The sequence below is a fragment of the Callorhinchus milii genome, unplaced genomic scaffold (assembly GCF_018977255.1).
Source record: "Callorhinchus milii isolate IMCB2004 unplaced genomic scaffold, IMCB_Cmil_1.0 Scaffold14, whole genome shotgun sequence".
Lineage (NCBI taxonomy): Eukaryota > Metazoa > Chordata > Chondrichthyes > Chimaeriformes > Callorhinchidae > Callorhinchus > Callorhinchus milii.
This window is the reverse complement of record NW_024704755.1, coordinates 7049771-7060487: the sequence shown is the minus strand read 5'-3', so window position 1 is coordinate 7060487 and position 10717 is coordinate 7049771.

The following is a 10717-nucleotide window of genomic DNA, read 5'->3' as shown; positions in this document are numbered from 1 at the left end:
TCAGTTACCTGGCAGACATCTTGGAGAAGAATGAGTTGATGTGCATGAAAAGTGCCTTAATAATACTATTTAAATTTGACATAGTACGTTACCATGTCATCAAAATGTCTCAAAAGAGTACAATAGCCTTGCAAGAGAATCAAACAGAAAGCTTTGAAAATTGCGTTGTTCTTCAAATAAAACAAAGGCACAGATATAGAAAACTTGAAGAGAGCTGATATTTGTATCGAATTTACTTATCTTTTTATGGTTGCTATTATGACAAACTCAAATCATTGGCAGAAGAGACGCAGTTCTTTCAGGTTCTATATTGTTTTGACCTTTAAACTTTCAGAAGCTTCCAGAGAAGTCAACACACTTAACAAGCTCTTCATCCCTAATAAAATTACTATCATCTATCAACCAGTGTAGCAATAATGTATGAATTGACAGGTTTCCAGAGGCTAGTTGCTACCCGAATGCTGTAATGTACAATGTCAACTGTATCTCACAGTTTCAAGAATCCATCAGTACAATTGGATTGAATGATATAAACTAGCTTCAGAAGCTGCAACTTGCCAGGCTGTGTGAACAAGCAGTTCATACTGATATTCTCTTATGGACCGCTTAGTTACCTCCTTGCTCTTATACACTACCATCTTTTGAATACCTTGCTCTTGATAGGCTTTTCTTGTGGCACTGTTTAAAATATATTTTATTGTGTAATGTTTTGAGCAAATTGGGTTTTCATAATCCTTGAAAAGTTTTGGGCAACAATGGGTGGATGACATCTAAAGCTTAAGCCATTGTAAATATTAATGAAGGTACAATACAAGCCATAATAATTATTGCTCCTTACAATGTGATTGAAACAGCACTTCGTAGGATTTACTGTAAATCGTAGAAGCGAACCAGCAGCCAATTTTCACACAGCAATGTCCCATAAACAGCCATGACATGAATGGCCAATTCTATCTGGAGGATTGTTGGCCAGGACAGCGAGAGAAACTCCCTTCTCTGTAAAAAGGACCCTGTTTATTTAGGTTGAGAAACTCGGGTAAGGGTCAAATGGTACCATGGTCAAAAACAATAGGAGATAAAATGATCAGACAAGAAGCAGTGGGTTGGTGATGCTGAACTTGGGGCTTAAAATACTGAAATATGTTCCCTTGGTAGTTTATAGCTATATCATCTTTTAATGACTAAGGTTATATCGCTCAAGTGTTTCAGAAGTAAAATCTGGAGGAAAAGTGACTGGGAAGTACAGAGTACCATATATGCTTGTGCGACCGACTGATTTGTATCCTCTAATATAAACATAGAAAGATTAAACAGATGACGTTGCTCCAATATTTTCCCTGTAGATGTAAGGATAGATTAATAGTCATGCTTTGCCACATTGTAAATTAGTCCTGGTACAAGTGGATGTAAAGGACATTCTCTGTCTTTTTCCTGCTCCAGGGACTCACTCAGAGACAGTGCAGCTGTTAATCTACTCCTACAGCCTTAGCACAACAAGTTGGAATTGCACCATCAGTATTCTTGTCGTTAATAAGAGAGAATTTCATATTATTAAAAAAAACTGGGAGAAGAATTAAGAAACAAATCAACATTTCTATTATTACTTACTATTTATTTGACTTTCACTGTGCTCAGATCTTCCTAACTAATCCTACATCTCCACTTGTACGGCTCTTTTTCAACCAGTTTTCTTCCTTCCTTGCCTCGTTCTCCCTTCTTTCGGTCGCTTTTTCTATTTTTGTTCTACTCTCCTCAGCATCCCAACTTCAAGGCAGTCAGGGCTTCACATCCAGTCCACAGAGCAGCAGCAGCAGGCACCTGGAAATAGGAAATTGTTGCCAATTGCTGTGTGTTATAAGCTGTGCAGTGCATCCCAGTGGCAAATTCATTGAGGCAAGCTGTGTTTCCATGAGCAACCAGGGTGTGGCAGGCTATCCGGGGGGGAGGGGGGTCACATCATTGGAACCACACGCTTGTGATATCACTCAGAGATACTGAGTGACATTCAAGCGCTAGGGGACGCTACCCCACGTGAAGGGCGCTATATAAATGCAAGCTGTTGATGTTGTTCTCTGCCATTCTGTGGAGTGCGGGGTAAGGGATTAAGGTATAAAATAGAGGGATTAAGGGATATGGAGTTAGGGCGGGTAAATGGAATTAGGTTAGAAGATCAGCCATGATCTTACTAAATGGTGGGGCAGGCTCGAGGGGCCGAATGGCCTCCTCCTGCTCCTTATGCGTATCTAGATGGTCATTGCCAAATTGAGACAGTCGCTGCCATTTGATAGCAACTTTGACAGTTGCTGCCGTTTGATAGCAACTTTTGTTTTCCTCCCTACTTGGTTTACAATAAAATGGGGAGTTAGAGCTGCAGCAAGGAAGCTAAGGATGTTTGCAGCAATCTTGGGAGTCCCTAGGTTTTGGTGGGAAGATTGGTTACCATGCAGCAAGGTCCTCCTCTGTAACCTGCCTAGCTTTGCCACACGTATCTCCTCAGAGATAGTCAACCCCCAGAGCAGCCTCCTTAAAACCCCCTCCAAGAAGAATCTTTCAAACAAGATATTCATTTTATTTTCCTTGAAAAGATGAAGCATTAAATGGGACTTCAGCACCTGTATTCAAAACCACAATCTTCCAGTCCCAACCCTCCTGCTCAAGAGTGTGTTTATAGTTGTAGTAGCCGGGAAACTTTTCAGATATCCTGATTCTCATTAATTCACTTTTCTTTTGATATTTGATCTAATAACTAAAGAATCATTAACACAGGCATTATGTGCTACTGTAGCATGCTCACTACTTACAAGCTGGTAAATCCAGTGAGTATAAAACCATATAAATAACAATATGTTTATTACAAGGCACAGTTCAAAAAATAGAACTTTCAAAACTACCATTTATCCAATGCTCTTAAAACATAACTTTTGATTCGCTGGTGTTCCATGACTAAGTCAAGTAAGTACTGTCTAAATCAACAGTAGTATGAATGTATTTTTATGATATTTCTGTACTCGATATACATCTTAGAAATTCTGCTCTTTAAATGCTAAACTAGTCTAGCGCACATCTGATTTCAGACCCATATGGCTTCATCATGACTTTAATATTCTGTATCTGCTCTGCTGTGAGAATAATAGAAATCTATCCATAGTTTATTCAGTGTTTCGTCCAATTGTTTATTTCTGTTCTCAGCGTGCTGTAGATCTGTTACAAATTCATGGAACACAATTTTATGTTTGCAGGGCTTTCACCTGTGCAATCCAAGTTAGAATTACTGACTGATGGGTTGAATGTCTTCATTTTCTGCTGGTTGTAAGGGTTCAATGAATTCAGGTCTCCTCAGCACAGTCCCAAGTGGAAAAAGTCCACAAGAAAAACTGACAAATTACCAAGACAAAGAGTGTTAATATATACAGCTGAAATGACATAAATAGCCAGATGTTATTCAGTTTCTTCATATTCTCCCAATTACATTTACCCCAATAATGTAATGATCAGTCATTGTTTTAAACAGAACTGTATTGAAAGGATAAACAAAGGACATATTTTATGGTGTGCAACTAGTGGTAAGATGCAATCTAAGAGCAAATAGTTTGTGCTGATTACACTTTGTTCGGGATCTTGAAGCTCTATTTCCGTGAGTCATAAATACAGACTATGATAGAGATGACGCTAAGATGGGAGAATCGAGGTATACCACTAATTATGGAAACCTGACTCTTTCATAGTTTTTTTGTACTATGAGGCAATTCAGTTGAATATGTAATGGTTCCATATGAGTACATATAAAGTAGAGAACAATATCTCCTCAATAATAAAAGCAAAATGATTTCAGATAGCCAAATGTTAACTGGGACCATACTGGGCTTAATAATATACAAGTTCTCAGCACTGGTAAGAGTTCATTGCATGACTGGAGCTACCTATTGTAGCTCCCATATGCACAATGGAACTGTGAGGCATTAGTTGAGCAGTACCACAGCAGCTGAGAAAGTTGACAGATTGCACACTCAAAAGTGAGCGAATTCCTCTTGTGGGCACTACAAGGTTCTTATATGTTAAGGGCATTTGCATAAATGAGCATATCTCCTACTGACTTAACAAATTATTGCTATGCCTCATTCCTCTTCACACCACTTCTGTACTGATTGACTCATGAGTGACAAATGCTCTTGAACAAAGCTGTCACCCTAATATATTTTTGTCCATGTTTTCAAACATGGAAGTGCAGAAGGGCAGTAAAACGGATTTCTGCCCTAGGCAGCATGACTTCAGCACATATGTTTGGCTTCCTTCTTTTATTTCCTTGCGAAATGAGTATAGATTCAAGTTCTCCCTGTTGATATGTGGAGGGAGGGGAGAGAAGCTTATTTTATATTTTATAAAATATGATTTAAGGAAGTACAATTAATATTAAACTGTGATTTAGAATCTCAGCTGTATTACTGTGTAAAAGCCCACAACCTACTGTTCTCAGAGGTACAAGTTGGTACAGTCCATATCCATTCAAAATGGGGGTGGTCTGGGGACAGTGATAAGGGAAACAGCAGATGGAAAATGAAAGGGAACCAGACAGCAGATGGAAGATGACAGGGAACCAGGTGGCAGATCTTGAGGGTGTGGAGCTAGTGGAGCTATAACAGCAGAGATCTCGGAAGAGGGTATATCTCGTGGTTCATTACAGTTCCTTGCTTCACATAAATGCAGAGGGATTTAGGTTGTTCCTCTTTGCTATGAAATGTGCTTTGGGGAATTGTTTTGTGACTTCATTCTGAACTGATCCTTCACGTAAATATAGCAGATTTCACTGTTTTTTTTCCCCTGATAATTCTTTGACAGGCAAATACGAAACTTTGTGTACAACGTGTTTCCCAGAGTCCATTAATTGTAGCAACACATTACAAGCAATATTTGAGTTATTCAACGTGGATAATTTTTAAAGGATGACTTGACATAGATACAGTTCTCTCCTTTCCTGGATTTCCCTATGCCATTCAGATTGAGGGGGCAGGAAGCTTGTCCACCCCAAGGCCTCCATTAATCCCAATGGTGTATTAGTGGAGTTTGGGTAAACTCCCTGTGACAAACTGCCTGTCTCCACTCAAGTCAGTAAATCAGTGTATAGAGGACAACACAGATACAAACCCACAGACAATGCTCGAAAACACAAGGCTTCAAAATCTTGGACATCATTAATGCATTTGCATTTGATGGAGCACCTTATCACATTGTCAAGACTTCTCAAAGCACTTCACTGGAATCTCTGTGAAGTGTAGTGCCTGTGCATTTAAAGGTGATAAATGGAGTGTTCTGGAGATTACTGTCAGATCCAAATCTGATTTGTTTTCATAGAAAAGCGCCCAAGGAAGTCCAGGCATGTCTCCAACTGCAGTATTTAAATTATATTAACAAATCCTTTTGTAAAGATTGTCGAATAGTTAATGCATAAACACACACACTTCTTTGCATTAAGAATCAATGACTAGCAAGGCAGTTAATCTATATGATTATAACTATGGTCACGACAGGGGGTTATTCTGCTGTGTGTGTTCTAGGTAGTGAAATTGTTGATGTGACCTTGTTACCTTTGTGCTCCACTTAGCAAGTTAGGCAAACTTACACCTGTGCACCGTAAAATAACCAATGCAATTGTATGAGTATAATTTAATTTTATATTCAGTATGCAATATTGTTTGTGGAAAAATATTTTAACAAAATCAGTTGTATAGGTTGCATTGTTTGTGATTCTCACACCTTCACATAGGTGTATCAATTGCATTTTACTTGAAATTGTGTTTTATTTCTGCTGACTGTAGGCTAGTCTGTTTGGTATGATCTCTGCATAAATAAGAAAACAATTTCAAGTAAAATGTGATTGATACACCTGTACAGCCATGTGAAGGGTGAGAGTCACAAGCAATGCAATCTACACAATCGTTTTTAGAATCTATCATTCGCAAACTTCACTGAGGAAAAACCTTTGTGAGAAAAGTCAAGCAAATTTGCTTTAAACAAGCAAAAATGTGAGTGGGAGCTGCAAGGTAATAATTGGATCTTCAAGTTCTAATGACATATAAAACTGCAGCTTTGGTCTTGTGCTTTATCATGTCATCAGAACACTCTTAATACAATTAGTGTCTTGTTTCTCCACTGCCAGACATCTATTACCCTATATTTACTGCTAGATAAATCACTAATAAAATTATCTTAGCTTCAGTAACCTCTTTTAAAATATATTATAGCTTCAATTCCTTTAATATGACACTCATATATCAAATACCAAAAACATCTCGAGTACTGTAGACCATTTTTTATTTAATGTACTTCTCTGGCCACAAGATGGAGACTGTAGGCTAATCTGTTCCTTGATTTGCCAAGATTTCAAAGTGTATACGTATACCGTAGTAATAACATTGAATTGCATTCAATAAATATGGGGGTAAAAATAGTTATGTTTCATAAAACATTCAATGTGTTATGAAATGCTGCAAACTTTAACCCTGTCATCTTTAACTATTGAAATATCTCTGAGAGACGCAGAAGGTACTGTGCTAAGCAAACATTGCAAGGTATCTGTAGGCATGGGATGCAATGCGAGACACATGTGCTTTCTAAAATCAGTCATTTATATTATTGCAGACAAATAAACAAATGATGGCAAGTGAAATTCAGAGACAAATTGCATCCATTTTCCAAATATGTAGGTGACATCCCTGGAACTCTGTTGGATTTGGATACTCTTAATCATAGTGATGTGGCAAATACTCAGCTGACCAACATTTTGTGGCATTTTATCAACAAGCAGAAAGAGATGAGTTGAGTCCTCTGTTTGCACACTATCAATGTTTGATCCTCAGATGGGGGAAAACTGTATTCATAAAGAAGACCTGCTTTCACCCAGGACACATCTGCATGCACCATATGGTTCAATAGCACCACAGACACAATTTCAAAATTGCAGTAAAGCAGTACAAGCTGGCAATACAGAGTAATACTGCTGGCTCCACGTTGTGCAAATATAAGTACAGTGCCGAGCTTTGCTTAATACTTTTAGGCACTCACTCAAAGCCTTGCCAGGAACACTTACAGAGCTATTTTAATAATTTCACTGAATTTATTATTAATGAATCTGCAATATTAAGACGTGGATTAACATATGAAAATGAATATGTAAAATACCTACATACCTAGGTATGCAAAATAATTTAACGGATTGTAAATCTCATAATGTAAATGTAATAGATATCTAAAATACCTTACATTTGTTAAAAATAGTTCTCCTTGCCATAAATAGAAATTAAATTTTTGATCAAATTCATGGTGATATGCCAATAACATATGGTTTGAAGCCAACAAAATATTTTTAAAATGTCTTTCAAACAGTCTAATATTTCCTGCTGTAACCTTTGGTCTTGAAGACATTCCAATTACATGTGTCACAGTCTGCTTATTCTCGTAGTACCATTAGCAGAAATCTGTGCAGAGACTGCCCAACCAATGCTAAGCATAGAGACTGCACCCTGTTCAAACCATTTACAAGACAGTCCAAGACTAGTTTCCATTTTGTATCTGAGAATTAGTGTCAGGGTCTGTTATTAGAGGTATTCAACTTCAGGTACGTAGCTCGGGGCTTAGGTTCTAAATTGTGAAGGGCAGTTTTAGGACAGATACCAGGAAGTATTGCTTTATACAAAGAGTCATTAACAGCTGTAATGAGTTTCAAGAAAGTGTGAGGGAGCCTTGGACACAAAAGCCCTTTTTCACACCAGGGAGATAAGATGGCAAAAATGCAAACACACACATGTCTATAATGGTGAAAGTCCCTTGCTATTTGTCAAACTAATTTGCCAGCTAATTCTGTCACAGTTGACCTTAATCAAATAAATGATTGTTTTAACAGGTTTTACCAATAACTATATTCTTCTAAGTTGACAACTGCCCTGGAGGATATCTCTAACTATCCAGATACATTTAAGCTAGTGAAGGTCTCAAAGGAAGATCGAGAACAGAGAAGTGATATTAGCAATTAAAATTCCCAGCCCCAAAGGCATCCTGGTAGAGTTCTTTACAGCCCTTTATTGCCAGAAATAGCATTTGTGTTGACCAGAGTATGACATACTTTCAAAAAAGTACTTTCCAAATACATGATGAAATGTTTCACATTATTCAGAGACCCAAACTGGTTCATCTGTTTTTTGCATATTTTATTTTAAGTATATTTTATTTGCATGCCAGATTTCAGATGTCCCTCTCAATAGGGAGGACAGCAATTGATATGCAGTAGGCAAGTCAGAGCTTTGCTAATGGGCATGAAGTATTAATCTATGGTACTTTCTCATGTGAGATTTAGTAGGTGAAGTGTAGTCTATTATGGGGTATGTCATAAAAACAAATTTTACGTTTAGATATAAATCTGTGGAAGTATTTGTCTTGATAGGCCAAATAGCCTTTGCTTGGACCCTGCTTTTTTGTGTTGTGTCTGTATTACAATGATTATGTATGTGGTTGTTTTATCACATGTTACTTATTTGGTGCATTTTTGTGCTCATGAAGGATAGGAATGTCAGTGATAAGGTGTCCAGTCTATCATCAAGGGTTAGCATTGATAGTCTGCTAACTCACTGCACCACCAAGGCCATTATAGAATTATTGACATTGAATAATGTTTTGAATTGCACTGCAGTTGTCCAGTAAGTTTTACTCTCCCAGACGGCAGCTCTTGATCTCAAGTTGATCAACTCAGAGGGCAAAGAGGAGGAAAGATGGAGACATTGAGCAGAGCAGGCACCTCCTCAGAGGTAAGGGAGAAAGGGAAGAGGAAATGTTTTGAACCTGATCATATGACTGTGATAAGATTAGATTGATGTTCTGTTCCATTTAAAAGAATGTATTTAACTAATAATCCCATTCTATAATTCACTTTGAGATGAACTGTTTTCATAACAATTACTCTATTTGATTTACAATGACAACTGCTTTACAAGTTGATTTTTTTTGCAGGCAAAACTAGCTGAGGGCTAACAGGAACCTAGATCAATGATTGACATATCTGGACTGAGAGTTAATGATCATGCCAGGAAGTGATTGGTTTTCTGATGCAAAAGCACTTTGGAGTGATGGCTGATAAGCCTGGGGATAGAGGAAAGAACTCCCACCAGGAAAAGAGTAGTTGTCCACTACAATAGAAAGCTGGAGTGATGATTGAGAAGCCTGGGGGCTTAGGACAGACAGCATTACTATCAGGAACTGTACAGTTTTCCACTACAGAAGTTAGAGTGACAAGTGAGGTGCCTAGGGCAAAGGATAGCATTCTCAGTAGGAAGTGAGTGGTTGTCTACTTCAGGATATTCTAGATCTTTAAATAGCAGGTCATACCAGGAAGGTGTGAATTTTGTCTATCTCATTTCAGACGAAGTGTCAGAAGAGAGGATTTGCTACAAATCAAATAAGAGCAAAGGAAGTTGTACTAATCCCTTAATGGCAACTTGGAAGTATCTTGGAAGTAACCGTCCTAAGGAATGAGATGGAATTGATAAATTGAAAAATCAACCTATTGGAAAGCTTTTTCCACATAAATTTGTTGATTAAAGTGTAATTGAGCCAACAATTCTGCTGAATCGTCTTGCAAGCGAGACACTTGGGTTCAATTCCAGGCAGGGCAAAACCTTTGGCAAGTTTCCTTACTCCACACGCCTGATAATAATCCCTCCAAAACAAAACAATAAGAAATTGGTCATTTTCAATCCACGAATGTTTGTGGGACACTGCTGTGCGCAATTGGCTGCCGCGTTTCACCCACAAATATACAGTCAATTCACTTTACAGTATATTCTGTGAAGCGCTTTGAGACATCTAGAAGATGTGAAAAGTGCTATATCAAATGCAAGGATTATTATTATTATTAAATTATTTATATTACAACTTTCAAGTGTTACACTGAGGAAAATATAAGACTTTTGAAAAAAATACCAACACCATATATTTCCAAAGAAATGGTTAAGTACACAATTTTTTTTGCTTCCTTTATCACAGTTTTGTAAACAGAGATCATCTTTCTGTAAATACTATACTTAAGAGTACAATCTTGGGCATGTACAATTGCTCTTAATTATTCATAACTACTTAAAAAATCAAAACTTCACTTATAATCTGAACGAATAGAAAATATGGATGAGAGATTTTATCTCCTCCCCCCAGTTGCCCCCAGTGGTAAGAAAAAGATGAGTGGAAGGAGGAAAATTTCTGTTTCCCCCCAAAAAATCTAACCCACAAAGTCTCTAAAGATATTTTGTGGTAAATATCTAAATGAAGTGTAAAAATCTTTTAGAAGCACAACACGTTAATCCCATCATTTTGAGCAATTTGCTATTAAATCCACTACTGATCAATGTCAGCTAATTTGCCGAAGATCAAAGATTCTTCATGGTTCAGATGAAAGATAACAGAGAAATTCAAAGAGATCCTAGAAACTCAGGGATAGTTAAACTGTTGCCCTTCCTTATTTGTGTGCAGATATCTGTCCCTCCCAGTGACACAAACTTTCAGACTGGAGGGAATTGTTCTCAGATTTTACTGGTTAAGGTTAATGGCTCGGCTGTTAGTGTCGCTTTCTCAAGTCTCCTCACTGTTGTAACCAGCCGTTAACTCTGAAAGCCAGGTGGTAAGAGAGAGAGTGCAACTGCCAACAAGTTCCTATAACTCTTGACAGCTGCTTCATTCC